At 35.8% G+C, this 17,352-nt stretch overlaps 1 protein-coding gene across 10 annotated transcripts in view; it reads left to right on the top strand.

The window, feature by feature from the left end:
* Positions 1-17,352, top strand: part of BMPR1B (bone morphogenetic protein receptor type 1B) — a 396,435-nt gene that overhangs the window by 292,513 nt on the left and 86,570 nt on the right. The window lies entirely within an intron of this gene.

The raw sequence follows: 17,352 nt of genomic DNA, 5'->3' as shown, positions 1-17,352 counted from the left end.
ATAACTGGCTGTGGTAGTGAAGGAGTTTTAAGGTTGGAAATAAGGAAATAATGGCTTTATAAAATTAAGCCAAATGATAAAGGAAATATGTATGAGATTGAAATGTATTTATAGTTCAACTTTATATACTTGTGGATGCATATTATAGAACTAACTTGGCTGTACTATTTATCAGAAGGGTGTGTACTTTTGATTGGGATTTACAGGATTCAGATTTTCATCATCTCAAAGTATCCTGTGACACTATTAAGATACTATGTTCTGTGGTTTGGCCCTATGGAAAATGTTTTTAATTTCAGTATATGTAAAAGTATTTTTACTTATACGGTATACAAAAGTTTAAATTTTGTGTATTGATATGAAGGAATGATAGGTATTTCGTCGACCTAGTTTGCTAGTTTATTCCCTAAAAATTGTTATAATCTGGTACCCTGTAGGGAGAATAGAAAGACTTCAGGGAAACTGTGTCTTAAGTGTGTTCCAGGAAGCTCAAAGCATGTTATATGTGAGGTAAAATTCGAATTCCTCTATTCTAGCTACTACTGCTTCTTCATTGTCTGGGGGTCATTTTTTATTGTCTTTTAGCATTTTCTTTGAAATACATGAATACTTGGCTTTAGTATTGAGTTATGCCAATAAGAAGCAAAGAAGCCATATGCTACAGACAGAATCTTTGGATCATAAAATGCTAACCTTAGAATGTATCTTAACATAATGTCTTAATATCTTATTTCTTCCAGTGAGGAAGATGACGTCCAGAGACATTCCTTGTCTTCTTCTAGGTCATATAGGTGTAGGGAACCTTTTAAAAAGCTCCCTTTGCAGGGCACTTTGTGTGTGTGTGTGTGTGTGTGTGTGTGTGTGTGTGTGTGTGTGATGTGCCTCTACTTAATTTATCTTATAACATAGTATCATAGTGGCTAAGAGTACAAATTCTGGACCCAGAATGCCTGGTTTTGAATCTTAGCTCTGCCACTCACTAGTTGTATGAACTCAATTAAATTATCTTATTGTTGTCTCAGTTTCCACAGCTGTAAAATAGGGATAATAATTACATTTACTATCGATTTGACTATTACATGAGTAAATATATATAAGCACTTAGAATAGTGTCTGGCACATAATATTACCTGAAAGTTTGCTGTTGTTAGTATCATTATTAATAATTAATTTATGCAAAAATAGGGAACCAAGCTAGAAATGTACAATGAGATAGGACTGTGAACATCCAACAGGTCGTTTTAGTGTGATGAACATGTTGAATCCCAGTTGATTTTCCCAGCTTTGTCACCAATTGACTTTTTTTGTTGAGGAATTACTCTCTGTAACTTTCTATAAAATACACTTGATGTTGTTTATTTATTTATTTATTTTTTCCCCTGATAAATGCAGAATGTGCCATAGACAGGGAAGGACTATGAGATTAACCAAAATTAAGCCACTTAGATTATTAAGTTAAATATTCATTGACAACAGTTAACACGCTTCACCATTGTTAATTTCACATCTACTTCAGTGAGAATGGTGATCACTGAAAAGGAAAATACGGAGCACTGATAAATGATGTGTGCATGACTTTTAAGTGAATGACAAAGCCGAGATTAATATTCTGAGATCTTACATCCATATTTAAAATAAATGTCTTTCAAAATGACAACTTGAGACATTTGGAGAATGTGAGCATCAGGTGCGTGAAAATATTTTGTTAATTAAATACGTGGAAACCTGAAATATTTATATGAAGGGATAGGTATAATATTGCAGTTCCACCTGAAGTGGTACAAAGCTCTGCAAAGTCACAATAAGTGGAAAGAAGAACTCTTCCTACTTGGGATAGAAGCAAGGGTGACCTATGTGTATGGTAACTCATCAACCTAAATCTTACCACTGCCTAGCTATTACCTTAAATGTTTTACTCGGAAGAGATACAGGCTTTGAAAAAGGAGGCATGAGTACATCTTGGTAGAGGTCTTGAACTTCAAGTTTTTAAATACTGGAATATTGTGATTGCTTCAGAAACATATTTTTACATCTAGGGAAATGGGGAATTGCCTTCCTAAAAGTGAAAATGTGACCTGTAATGATCAGAATCTGTAGTGTTCACTTCTACTTGAAATGGATTATGTTTAGATTGAGCTACTTGTACTACCCTGCCCCTTTATTCTCCAAACATAGTAGAGACTCACAGACAGTCATAATGAATATAGTGCAATGTGCAAACAGTACTAAAACATTGAATATAGTGCAATGTATAAACAGTATTAAAGCATCATTTTGTTCACTACCATTCTTCTTAAGTTCTGTTAAGGGAATTTAGTAAAGTTATAAAGATGATAGACTGACAAACCTAAAAACTAAAGGACTCTGGGTTTGTTGTTCTAACACAATGGTGGCAACAATGTGCCTGTCCTGATGAGGACAGGCCTCATGTTCCCATATTTAAGATGGTGAAATTTTCATTTGGTTCCCTGTTAAATGTACATGTGAAAGTGTCTACAATTTTTCCCCCATAAAATAATGCTAATAAGCCATTAAAGCAATCAGATTAAATAAAAGTTAGCAGCCACATTTATTTTAGGAGCAATTCTACATCAATAAAGATACAGGAAAACAAGGTGAGATAGGAAGTAGAAATCCACTCTTTTGTGAATACAGGAAAATTTTCAAACCCAGTGATCAAAACCAGATCCAAGTCTCCATGGTCCCTACAGTTTTATATAATCTGGATTTTTTATACCACTTCTCCGTTGCCAGGCCATATTCCTTGGGTTTCCTATTGTCATATTTATGTCAGGCCTAGATGAGACTAATTTAAAATTCAAAAAGCATGTTATAATTTTTTTTTAGTATAATCAGGGCAAATAGAGAATCCAATAAGAGGAGGATAACAAACATCAAGCATGGCTGTGAATATGTAGTTTCACAATTAGAATGATAATATTGCTATGCGGCATCAGGTTTTGGTAATATTTTGAGTGAAAAATGATCCTTATTACCATATGGCAAAATATACTGAAAATCTGAACTGTTAGACCAACACAGCTGTTAAATGCATAAATGTGGTTATGTGTTTAAAATGTTTTCTACTACAGCTATTATGTGGCATTTCTTAATCTCAGACTATTAATCAGCAGTAACTGCAAGTTGTGGTGAGCATCACAGATGTAAGAAATTTGATCTCTGGTAATTTACCTGGAAAGAAAATGGCTAAACTATAGTTTTCAACTTAAGTTCTGCTCATTAGATTGGATAATACATTCACATAATTGCCGAGTACAGACTGAAATCATTTGGTTTCACCTTTTTTTGTAAGTTATTTTCAAAATGCTAGCAACCGTATGCAAGTCTTATATGTGTATAAATATCTGTACATATATAATTCAAACCTGTAAATTACAACTATACGAAGGCTTTTGAAAAAACATTGGAACATCAAAATAACTCAAATTAGTTTCTTTTTCCTCTGTAAGCCAATTGAATCTGAAATAACATTGTACAAATATTTTATTGATTTAGAACATTGTACAAATCTTTCATTGATTTAGAATTGCCAGGAATAAATCTATGAATTCTTCCCCCAACTTTTCAAATGCGTATCTGTTTTTAGAATTCCTATAGGCGTTTGAACAAATCCTCAAATAAGATAAAATACTGACAACTAATTATAGAACAATTATCTTAATCAGCTAAGTTTTCTGTCAAGCTTTCTTATTGCTGCATTTTAGGTCCAGATGGACTTCTTTGGTCTTGATTATTATACTTGTTATCTGTAAAATAGAGACTTTGTCTATCTTAATATATCTTTGTTGGTTTGGGAATGTGAATAGTAAAATACATAAGGATGATCTTGTGACTTTGAACTCAGAAACACCTTATTCTTACTCTAGACCTCTCCATGTTTCTTTTAACTTGGAACATATCTTTCTGGATTAACTGATTACTCTGCTTGATACTATCTCTATTACATTCTTTTGATGTTTAGTTAACTATATAAAATCATAGTATTGATATTTTGGTTATAAAGAACAGAATCTTAAGTAGAGAAAGAAGTTTAATGGAGACATAAAGAAAAACTAAAGGAAACACAGGCCTCATGGGACCCAGAAGGCCAGGAGGACCTGAGCGTCTCCTTGTCTATGTCTGTCTCTCTCTGAGGGCCTTGTGCACGTTCCATTCTCGCTGTGTGTGTCTGCTCCCTTCTTTTCTTTTTGTTTAAAATTCTTTAATGGACGCTCTTTGCATTTAGGATAAAATCCAGATCTTTCTATGTCCTGCAAGGTCTGGTATCAGCTGGCTCCTGACTCATCTTGCAGCTCATCTCATTACTTATGGAGCATCAGCCGTATAGGCCTTTTACTGAAAACAATCAAAACAAAACAAAACAAAAATGATCCAACCTTTTTCTCACTCAGGTACTTCACATATGCTGCTTTCACAGTCTGGAAAGTTCTTTGCCTTTCTACTCTGTTTATCCGTGCATTTGCATAAGTGCCATTTAGTTAAGTTTTCCTTAACAGTCTAAATTAAATGAAACTCCCTTGATATAATTCTTCGTTGTGTTTTATTTTTCCTTTGTGGTACATATAATAATTTATCATTATACATATGTCACTCTCCTACTGGAAGCTAAGCTTCTCAGAAGAACAGACTCTGTCCATTTTATTATTGCTGTGTCTTGAGTGCATAGCACAGGCTTGGCCTATAGAGGAATCTATGTTCCTGGACATGCTTAGAGTTTCTTGCTTGACTGAAAACGGTGGCTGCAGTCCCTAATGTTCCAAGACCTTTTGCTTAGCTCTACAGAGTTAACTGATAGATGTTTCACTTTATTTATTTATTATTATTATTATTTTGAGACGGAGTCTCACTCTGTCACCAGGCTGGAGTGCAGTGGCGTGATCTCAGCTCACTGCAACCTCCGCCTCCCTAGTGCAAGTGATTCTCCTGCCTCAGCCTTCTGAGTAGCTGGGACTATAGGCGTGCACCACCATGCCCAGCTAATTTTTTTGTGTTTTTAGTAGAGACGGGGTTTCACCATTTTGGCCAGGATGCTCTCCATATCTTGACCTTGTGATCAACCCACCTCGGCCTCCCAAAGTGCTGCACTTTTCTTTTTAATTTCTTTGGAGGGAGAATTTGATTGACTGCGGACCCTTAGAATAATCAAAGGTAACCCACTAGCCATGTTAAAAGTTTTTGATTGCCAGTATAATCCAAACCCTCTTCTAGAAAAACTGCACGTGTCACAGTGCCTATTATTGTCTAGTTTTTCTAGAAGAGGGTTTGGATTATGTTGACAGTCAAAAACCTTTAACATGGCTACTGTTGTCAGTATGATATAGCAATATAAATACTTCCAGGACTCTTTTGTTTGTAGTGAATTGCTATTGGCTAGCAAGTGAGTTATTTATCAACTACAGGTCTTGAAAATTATTTTTAAAAACACTTTAATATTTCTCACTTGAACTTCAGAATTCAGCAAATGTTACGACTGAAAATAATGTTAATGTATTTCTGTAGGTCCTACAGAATTATCTTGAGAGTAAATGAAGGCATATCTGACTATCTTTTACTCTGTAAAAAAAAGGATGCTTTAGAAATTCGGAATGTCAGTGTGGTGGCAGAAATAATGTATGAAACAAGTAGTGTGGTGACTTGACAGCCTGTAGTTCTAGGACATTGTTATATATAGGTTTCACTCCTTTATTGAAGTGGTAGTTGCAAATTATATGTCTCACAAAGAACATCTCATAAATTTTGCGTTTATGATTTCTGAACAGGACATGAGTTTGAGGCTAGTGTTGTACGTCGTTCATCAATCAGATTCTTGGAACTTAATGTCTGAAACTATGTTTCTGATTTCTTCTGGAATCCAGAGGAAAATTAATGTACATTTCAAATTCACTTTTGAAAAACCTCATGAGTACCTGGTGAAAATTGTCCTTGGTTCATAGTTTTTTACTGCCATACAGTATTCGGTGTTGTATAATGTCCCCATAGTCATATTGGTGTCTTCACAATTTTAATGGGAGTTTTACATATAAGGAAATAGTGACTTACACTACTTAAAAAAATCAATTGTGGTACTTCCGTGATGTAGAAACTGCATTGATGAGGTATCAGCCAGGTGTGAGTCAATTAATATAACAGGGCATCTTAAAATTTTTTCTGGCCATTTTTGTTTACCTTCAATACAAGGCCAAGGCGAATAGCACGGAGCTTCAGAAAATCCAAGCCAAGATTTGTTTTGGGAACTCCACATGAAATTATCTTTCTGTTATTACGTTTATAGAAATATTCATTATCTAATTCTTTGCTAAAGTGTTTACCTTTATTTTCTCTCTAAAAGAAAACTAAATTTTTTCAAATCTGAAAAAACTCAAATTAGTGTTTCAAATCACTATTTTTTTCAAATCTGAAAAAATTAATAAAAACTTGTTGCTTGCAATTGTGTATAATTTTAATGATTACGCACTTTTTTATGGGGCTGAATCTCAACTGAATATTTGTCTTGATTAGAGTTGAGATGCTCAAATATGTGTTGTTTTCAAATTGCATTATAAAACAAGTCTTTTTATGTTCCTACTTTATAAAAAAGCTTAATGTTGTAAGAATAACATGCTGTATTTATCCATGAAATAATGGCTGATTTGAGTGAGGAAATGCGCACCAGCTCATTGGGGGAATAGTTGAGTGGCTTTTCTGAGTTTAACTTAGCCTCTGAATTCAGCTGAAGTTATTGAGAACTGTGCAGTGACCCGGAAAACAACAACAACAATCACAAAAGAGTTCCATTGTGACATGTTAACAGAAGAAGGACAGATGCCACTTAAGTTACCTTTTTACTGCACACACTTTCTTAGACACATTATACATATCCACACACGTATGTTTCATATATATATATGTTTTCATAGGATTATTACAGTTTATTGAAATCAGACAGTATCACTAAATATTTCCTACTTAATTTCCTATGCCCTGAGTGAAAACATGTTCAAATTGGGGGAAGAGTTTGAAGGAGAAAGAGCCTTGTGCTAAATCATGTGATTTTATAGGCCCATGACGTTCTTTCAATGGGGGAATTTCTGGGGATCATTTTTGGGCTGATTTTATGCATATATACCAAACGCTTTATTCATAACATAAGCATATTAGTAGCTATTGTGAATATTATTAATCTACTCTACTTAACATATGGTTAAAAAAACATAATTTTCCGTCTTTTTTTGTTAAATAGACTTAATGACAAACATCTTGCAAATTAGATTTTCATATATTTCATCTCTTTCTTATGCTCAATTTAATCTATCAAAGCCACACATTGTAGAAGACATCTGGTATTGAGCTTAAGCAGCTGGGTTTCATTTGTAAGGGTTTTGAGCAAATTTCGGTGCTTGCCAACAATAATATAACAGTTGGCCAATGTGTTTTCCTTGTGGCAGATTTGTGCAGTGTGGCAAAATAGACCTGAGTTCAGGATCAGGTGCTTTTCTGCCTCTTTTTGGCCTGTCTGGTGGGACTTGAGGTTTTATGCAGATGTTCAGTGAGCACTGGCTGAGCGCTTGCTGCAATGGCCATTGAGTAGGAATCATCTGGTGAGCCGTGTTTGACCAGCAACCCTCAATTTCAGAAACACGGAGTCTGCAGTTTTCCCAGCATGGTTCTATGTATTTCCTGTATCAGAATCACTCCAGGTCATTTTTAACATACAGGTCCCAATACCCCATTTCAAAACCACTAAACCAAATATTTGGGAGTTGAGCTGAGAAGGCTTAAATTTAATAAGCTATCCCAAGAGAGTTTGTACACCTTGGATTCAAGATAATAAAGTTTAGTTTATTCTTTCCCTACAGATAGAACCTCTAACCCCACTTTCAGAACAAGAGAAGAAACTATGTGTATTTAAAAGGGATTTTCAGACTTTGTTTCAAAAGTGACTTACCCATATACCCAGTTTAGACTTTTTATAAAATATTTTACCAGCATGATGTGTTGTTTAATAAAACAGTTGTCCTAGCACTATACAAATATTGTCCCCAATGATGAAGAAGGGATAAGGAATCTTAATTTACTATGAACAATCCAAGTAGGAGCTGAAAGATTTCTGAAAGAGTGAAATGAAATAAGAATCCCAAATTTCCCATCTCTTCCTCAGATACACTTAACTAAGTGATTTCTGTCTCCAAATAGTCATGAGATACCTGTGAAGCTCCTGGAAATCTGTTCAGAATTTGGCTGTGAGATTGTTCCCTCAGAAAGCACTGTGTTGCAATTTGCATGCTCCTGAGCCCTCTGCTCATCCCCAGTTACATTAAACAGGTTATTCCTAATGGAAAGAGTTATGTCTTTGTGGCTATCTAGGCAGTTTTGGGGACTGTTCTGAAAAGAAACTTAAGTCATAACTCCTCCTGCTTCTGCTGGAAAAGATCTATGCCAGAATTCTTACTACCTTAGTTTAATATTATTTTGTGGATTCTGAGTCCAGAACTGAGTTTTCCAGATAAACACTTCTGAGTTCCCGGGCAATATGGAAACATACCCAGGGAATGACTGTGTGGTTGATGTGAGGTTTGCCTCTTTGGAAGTAAATAGATAGTGACTGATTGTTGTTAAAATGTCATTAACTGGAAATGTACTTTTCACCCCATCTTGCTTTGAAAATTAGCACTCAAGATAGCTATTTCAGAGAGCTCCTGTGTTCCCTCAGGAACTTTGGACTTGATTTGGAATACACACACACACACACACACACACACACCCCTCCATTTAATATACACAGGCAATACCCCAGAATATATAAAATTAAAAGAGGGTAAGAAAAGAGGCATTCCAAATGCTTGGGATTGTCCTGTTTCATAACCCATGTCATGCATGGGCTACATCTGCAGCTTTTTTAAGTTTCTGGAGGAAGCTCAGCAATGCAGCTGTCTCTAATGTACTGTGAACCTTGAAAAGGAATTTCCTTTCAAGTAAGAACGGAAGTAGTTTGTGTGTGGGATGATGGAGCTGAAGGTTTCCTTTAACAGAAAATAAAGTGCTGTTATGTAAATAAACATCTATACAACCTAAAACAAAAAGGCACCTACAGTTGAAAAAAAGACCTAGTTAATTTTTATTATCTACTTTTGTTTTCTCATTTTTGAAAGTGAGGAAAATGAAGCAGAAAGTTGTTAGGTGAATTGTTTAAAGTCTCACTATTAGTACTAGAGTCCCAGGACAAAACTTGGGATCCTAGAGTTTTTAGTTCTAGTTCTTTAGATATTACTTTAGATTTGGCCTTAGGATTGCTGTTTAGGCTGTATGTTTAGAAAGCCAAAACAAGGTCTTTGCCATGTGATGTGTTTGGATCTGTGTCCCTCCCAAATCTCATGATGAGTTGTAATTCCCAATGTTGGGGGAGGGAACTGGTGAGAGGTGATTGGATCATGGGGGTGGTTTTCCCCCTTGCTGTTCTTGTGACAGTGAGTGAGTTCTCCTGAGATCTGATGGTTTAAAAGTGTATGGCACTTCCCCATTTACTCACTGTCTCTCCTGCCGTCATGTGAAGATGTGCTTGCTTTCCCTTTGCCCTTCCACCATAATTATAAATTTCCTGAGGCCTCACCAGCCATGCCTCTTGTATAGCCTGTGGAACTGTGAGTCAATTCAACCTCTTTTCTTCATAAATCATGCAGTCTCAGGTAGTTTTTTTTTATAGCAGTGTAAGAACAGACTAATACACCACAGGAGCATTTTATTTAAGAAACAGGTTACAAAACATACGCTATCATCACCACCACCTCCAAGAATAAATGTCAGTGTATGGAAAAAGCTCAGAGCTGACAACTTCTGCTTTGATTTTCCTATTTATTCTAATATATGCATTCTAATATTCTAATATATTATAGTTTGCAAAAAGTATTCTATATTCAACCACATTTAGACTTTCATAATTTAGTGATTCTGGGAATGCAGCTTATGCATAGTTTGTTCTGACCTAAAATACCTCAGTATCTGAGGTGAGAAGGGGACAAAGTGGAGGAACACATTTGAGGTATAGGACAAAAAATTTGCACCCCAGATTGAAGAATGGAGCATCTTTTTTTTTCCTCTTCCTAAAATGTTAATCTAAAGAGATTACAAGAAAAATAACCTAACTAGCTGTGACTGCAGATAAGAAATGTGATCTGCAGCTGTACACCTTGGAAATGAGTGTGAACATCTCTACAGATTTATTTCTTAATGCTAAAATTGCATGGTTAATGTTCCTTTCCATTGTAGGATATCGCTTGTACTTGGATCCTCTAAATTTACATATTTGATTTTATGGCTTTGGGCAATTGCTATAGAATGTTTTAGAACAATCAGTGAGCCTTCTTTAGCAGGCAAAATTGCTGTAGTATTTATCCTGAGTTTTCAAACTCTCCATTAATTATTTCTTCAGTAACTGTAAATACCGACTTTGGCTTTGCAAGCCGAATGAGAATGCTTCGTTTCCTTTTGTGGCTTTGTTTGGCTTCTTATATTTGCTACTTAAGGGCCTTTAAAAATCTGCTAAAGATGTCATATTATCTATTGACATTTTATGAGATACTCTGGCAAAATTACTCCCCCAAGAAGTTCTAGAATGGTTTACTTTTTAGTCTGGATTGTTTTTATTATTTCTCTGCTTTTAATGAATCACGTTATTATCTTCAAAATAATAAAAAAAGATCTAGGAGTAAAAAAGAAAGTGGCATTCTTGTAGTTACAATAGCTATTAATAAACTAATAGACAATAACTAACATATTCCATTTGTGATTTTACAATTTAGAAATCCAAGCATACAAATATCAACATTCGTTTTAGGTTTTAATATGTGCATGTTTCCATTTATAGATGTTAAACACAGAGCAAGTTAAGGATAGTTGCTCTTTCAGATATAAAAATACTTATGGTTTTACAGTTTTTTTAGCTATAGTGATTAAAATAATATGATTGTAGCCTAGCGTAGATCATAGGTGCAGGAGCTTTTATTATTCCATTTGTATAAATGTGTGAACAGTTCAGAGGAAGATACATAACTTGCTCAAGGTCACAGAGTTAATACATGGTACATTTTAGATAGAAATCAACACTCTGGCTGTTGTATCCTTTCTTCTAGCAGCTATGCCAGATAACATTTCTTAGAGGAGAATATTTATATGACTTGATATTCAAAAAGATGCAAAGCCACAAAACATAAAACATTTTAGAATTTGTTAATAGTAAAATCAGTAGTAGTAAATAAAACAAACTACAGACAAGCAAAAGGACACCCCATACTCTAGAAAATCCAAGTTGTATGACATGTAACTGGAAAGTGTCTATTACTAATTGCATATAAAAAATCTTCAAGAAGGAGAAAAATGAAAATAATAAAAGTGGCAGAAGGTATGAACAGGGCATTCACAGAGGAGTAATATGGAAATATAGGAAAAGAAGCTAAATAAATAGAGAATTGCAAGTTAAGGTAATATGACATATCACATTATAGTCAGCAGACTGGCAAAATAATTAGCAGTTTAGATTACCAAGGTTTGGCAAGGAGGTGGAGAAACTAACCTCTGTTAGTTGGAGTGTAATAGTTCAACCATTTTTAAGAGTGATATATCATTTATAGGTATAGATAAATAATTATATGGAAATATTCATAAGATTAAGAAATAGTGTCATAGACATGACAGCAAAAACAATAATAGAAAAAATAATGAAAGTCTTTATCAATTAAACAAAATTATATGCTTTAGAACAGGGGTTCCCAACCCCTAGGCCGCAGGCTGGTAGTGGTCCCTGACCTGTTGGGAACTGGCCACACAGCAGGAAGTGAGCAGTTGGCAAGTGAGCATTATCGCCTGAGCTGTGCCTCCTGTCAGGTCAGTGAGAACATTAGATTCTCATAGGAGAGCAAACGCTATTGTGAACTGTGCATGCAAGTGTTCATGCACAATTGCAGGCTCCTTATGAGAATCTAATGCCTGATGATCTGAGGTGGAACAGTTTCATCCTGAAACCATCCCCCACCACCCCTCCCAGCCTGCCCACCCCTGTGCATACAAAAATTGTCTTCCACAAAACTGGTCTTTGGTGCCACAAAGGTTGGGGACTGCTGCTTTAGAGCACATCACCAAGTAAGTGAAAAGACAGTCCACGTAACGGTAGAATATATTTGCAAATCATATATCTTATAATACACATGAATCTAGCCTATGTAAAGAACCATTACAAATTAATAATAAAAAAAACCTAGTTTGAAAATGGACAAGGATCTAAACAGACATTTCTCTGAAGAATGTATACAAGTGTTTGACAATCAAATGAAAAAATATTCAGCATCCTGTTATCAGAGAAATTCCATCAAAAACACAATATACCACTTCACGTGTACTAGGATGCCTGTAATAAAAGATAACAAATGATCCTAAAGATGTGGAGAAATTGGAACCCTCATCTGTGGCTCCTGGGAATATAAAATGGTACAACCACTTTGGCAAACAGTCTGGCAGTTTCTCGAAGTGTTAATCATGTAGCTGTCATATGATCCAGCAATTTGTCTCCTAGGTATATGCCAAAGAGAGATGAGAAAATGTGTCCACAAAAAACTTGCACCCAGATGTTCATAGCAGTGTTATAGATAATATAAATGTTAAATATATTAATAACACAAACTGTTGTATATCTATGTAATAGAATGTTATTTGGCAATAAAAAGAATGAAGTACTGATACATGCTACAACATGGATAAATCTTGAAAGCGATGCTAAGTGAAAGAAACCAGATACAAAGACCATAGATTGTATTTTCTATTTACATGAAAATTCCAGAGAGGCTTGGGGGCATAGGGAGTGACTGCCTGTCTATGGTTTTGGTTTTGAGGGGGTTGAAGATGTTCTAAAATTATGTCATTTGATGGTTGCATAATTCTTTGCCTATATTAAAAAGCAATGATTTGTATATCTTAAATGAGTGAATTTTATAGTATGTTAATTATAGCCCAATAAAGCTGTAAAAATATTCATAGGAGTGATAATCAAATTTAGGATAGTGCAGAATAAGGGAGGTGAAGGAACTGGTACTCATTTGACTTCACTCTCTAATATTTTATTCCTTAGAAGTAAAATATCTGTTAAGATTTTATAAAATTGAGTTGTAAGAATCTTGTATTCTCTTATCCATTTTTTAATATATTTGTAGCATTTTATATAATAGAAGAGACAGCCAGAAATGAAATTAAGTACATTATCCCTCCTTCCTTTCAGCCTGAAACATGGATTTTTTCCTAATAATTGAAGACAATTCAAGAAAATATCCTCTACAACAAAATACGTAACTAGGGCTCCTGCATTGAACATTATTTGCTTTCTTCTGTATCAATTATAATAATATTTTATCTTTAACATCAGAATTTTACTAAAACAGTTTTGTTGGTCATTTTATTATTTAACTTATGAGAAAAAGTATATGTGATTTAGAGTTGCCACGAGTCCTGATTCAAATCAGATGCCTTTTCTTTTGCTAAAAACTTAGCAGAGTAGCCCACCTGCAATCCTGCTTGCTTCAGGGGAAATGATACCTTCTTGGGACAGCTGCTGTTCATACTTCTCAGTCTAGCCTTGTGAGTAGCTGTTAATTTGCCTATGAACCTTTATCATGGACTCTCTCCTCTCAGAATAAAAGATTCTCTTGGCAGACAAAGTGCAGGCCCTAGGCCAGAAAGCCTCATTCCTGAATCAGAGGTGTCTATTGCTTTTCTACTTGTTAATATAACAGAAATGCCTTTCCTGTCATAGGGGAGAGTGGTTGGGAAATTGCCTGTGCTGACAAGCCCTTCTCAGATAGGAGGAGCTCATAGACATAACATAAGCGTATTTTCCTAGAATATTGTTTCGTGCTTTTCCCACTCAGGGCCATGGCCATTACTGGGGAGGGAAAGTGACCTCAGGGTCTTGAGGTTTGTTTGTTGTGGTATTAATAACGTATGGTGGCAGAGATGAATATAGTTATACTAGCATTCAAATACAGTTGGAAATGCAGTTATTCTGTAGCATACAGGTTAGGTAAAGTTTCTTTCTTCTATTTCTAGAGCTTATAAACATAGGAGCGATTGGAATAGTTTAAGCAAAATCAAAGTGAGAAAATGTGCAGTGCCAGAAGCTTGTGTGAGGGAGTGGAAATTTTTGTACAGAAGCCAGGTTTTGACTAGATAATACTTTTCAAATTGTGGTCCCTGCAGCAGCATTACATGGGAACCTGATGTAAAAAGCAAGTTATTGGGTCTTAACTAAAATCCACTGAATCAGAAACCTAAGAGGGTTTTTGAGCCCAGAGATCCGTGTTTTAACAAGCTCCCCAGTGATTTTGTTATGCACTAAACTTTGAGAACCACTGGACTAAATTATGTTGGTTTTTCAACGGCAGGTAAATAACAGGCATTGGAAATGCGTGAAAGTGCATTTGTGAGCACAGTTTTGGAACGATTAAAGCATTTTATTTAGGTAATAGAGCCTTCTGTCTTATTTTTCTAGTAAATGAATTTTAGTTTAGAGAAACATAAAAATGCTACAGTATCTAGCAATCTGATTTAATCCATACATCTCTGAAGGATGTATTGGTTTCTCATTTCTTTTAATCAAATGAGAGAGTTGTTGAATGATTTAATAGAACTTTGGAAATTTCAAACTCAAGTGATTTTTATTTGCTATAAATTATAGGTGCTTTCTTTGTATGCCCTTATATTTCCTAAACTTGCACCTTTTTACAGATTTAATAGGACCTAGATCTACTCTTAAGTCCTGAAGGTGTTATCCAAATAATTTAGAAAATTGCTAAGGGCCTTCCCCAAGTCACTTTACTGTGTAATTTTTCCCAAGTATGTTTTGCATTTTAAATGTTTTCATTTTTCCTCTTAATCTTGTTATATATCAGTAACACATGATGTGTTGGCATCTTCTGGAATAACACATTTGTTCCAAATGAAAAGGACTAGGTTCAGAAAACCTAGTCGGCCAAGAAGTTTACCCGACAGAAACCTATGTTGAATCTAAAATTAGTGTGCTCACATTTTCCATCAAAATGAAAATGGAATGAAGCCAAGAAAACACTGTGAGAAGAAGTTTGTTGGTCTCTGCCCTGCATGAACAGCATTAACAAAATATGTCATTTAGTCTTGTAGATAATAGACGTATTGAAAACAATATTTTACCTGTAAGTCTGAGATGAGACACAAACTCTGATTATGTTACTCCTCCCCTTAAGAGTCATTTTATTACATCTTTAAAATAAGCATATAATGGCTTGAAGAAACCATTTTTTCCTTTGGTTTATCAAACCTTTATTAAATGCTTGGTGTCTTCCAACGGTGTGAAATGCCCTGTAGATTTAAGGAAAATATTCCCAGATGGAGGTCGCGGGGGCAAACAAATACAAATAATACTTTGGGAACAGGTAGGTGTGCATCTGGCTTAAAGGGAGGTCTCAATCAAGTTGAGAACTAAAGGATGATAATAAGGCATGGCACTGCTGGAGAACATGGCACTGCCAGAGAACTGCACAGGGTTTAGTGTGACTGTAGAGTTAGAGGTGAGGGGTAGTGAGCAGCTAAGTTGAGATTTTAAACAGGGGAATGATGATGAAGGTTTGTGTGGACACAGGCTAGGAACCACATATGTTTTCCTATGGGTGTGTAGCTCCATGGCTGGCTTTTGAGAAGAAAAGTAACATAATTGTATTTCCCACCCATTTTCTCTATCAGTTAATGGCAGTTCCATCCTTACAGTTAATTAAGCCAAAACCCTTGGAATTACCCTTAAGTTTTCCTCGTCCCTCACATAATACACATGGCCCATTGGAAAATTAGTCAGTACTGTCTACATTGGGCACCTGCATGCACCACTTCCAAATCCTCTGTGATCTACCTGTGACTGCTGTCAGGGCTGCAGCCATCAGTTCCATGAAGACATTGCCCAGCTTTGTGAAGGTGGAACTGAACACTGTCTCATCTCCTGGCCTCCTGTCATGGACCGTCTTTGATGCAGCATATGGGACGCTGGGAGGAGCCATTCTATACTCATGTATAACCTGCAATGAGGGGCAGATAATGGCCCATGAAAGCAGACCTTACTAGTGGGGGATAGGGGCTGAGAGGTAATACTTCTCCTTTGACTCCATGGGTTGGCTATACTTGGACTTGTTTTCTTTAGTGAAGTTGAACTAGATAACTTATCATTGAATTGCCATTGTTTTCTTTGTTATTTCACAACCCCAGTCACAAACTTCAGCTTCCTGGGATGTCATTCCCAAATAAACTCACTCTATGCAAGCAGTTGACTTAGGCTTTACTTTCCTGGGGAACCAAAATTATGAAGTACCTTCAAAATACAGTAGGTCCTCACTTAATGTTGTTGATAGGCTTTTAGAAACTGGCACTTTAAGCAAAACGACATATAATGAAACCAATTTTTTTCATCGATGTTATAATGGAGATATGTTGTCTCATGTCACTATAGTGAAGGTATTTTGAAGCGTAGGTTTTTACCAATAGGAAATGACATTATTTGAGGACTTGCTACACATTGTTTTGCTTAAAGTTGCAGTTTCTAAGAAGCTATCAACACCGTTAAGTGAGGACTTACTATATATCTTGAATCTGACCACTTCTCATCACCTCCACCACTGCCACCCATGTCCAAACCACAGTCAGTGTTTGCCGTCATTATAACAACAATCTCCTGACTGGCTCTCTGCTTTGGTTTTGCTCCCTATAGTCTATTCTTAGCATAGCAATCAGAGTAGAAGTTTTCAAAAAGGCCCGTGAGGATCTGTTCCCCATTTTGTGTCTGACCTTACCACGTACTACTGTTACTCTTGCTGGAAAAACTGGCACCTGTTACTCTTCAAGAATGCCAGGTGCACTTCTCCTTCAAGGCTCTGGCTCGATACTCCTTCTGTCTAGAACACATTTCCCCCTTTCTTCACAACTCACTCTCTTCATCCTTCCCTTCTCAAAACTGACTTTTAGCCATCCTCTTTAAAATCATGACCACTCCCAATAAATCTACCCTGTTTCCTACTTAATTTCTCTCCAAAGTGCTTAGTATAATTTAGATATCTTCATGTTGTTTTATTTACTGTTTCTTTTTCTCTTGAAATTTCATGCCCTCTGTAAGGGCCTGAAATTGTGTCCGTTTCTTTCTACTGCTATGTCCTTGGGCCTAGAACAGAGCCTGGTACCTGGAAGGTGCTCATTTAATAATTGTTAAGTACATGAATGAACAGATAATTTAGAAACTGTAATTTTGGCCAGGTGCAGTGGCTCATGCCTGTAATCCCAATACTTGGGGAGGCCGAAGTG

The sequence above is a fragment of the Macaca thibetana genome, chromosome 5 (genome assembly GCF_024542745.1).
Source record: "Macaca thibetana thibetana isolate TM-01 chromosome 5, ASM2454274v1, whole genome shotgun sequence".
Taxonomy (NCBI): Eukaryota; Metazoa; Chordata; class Mammalia; order Primates; family Cercopithecidae; genus Macaca; species Macaca thibetana.
Note: the sequence above shows the minus strand (reverse complement) of the source record. Positions and strands in the feature narration are given on the sequence as shown.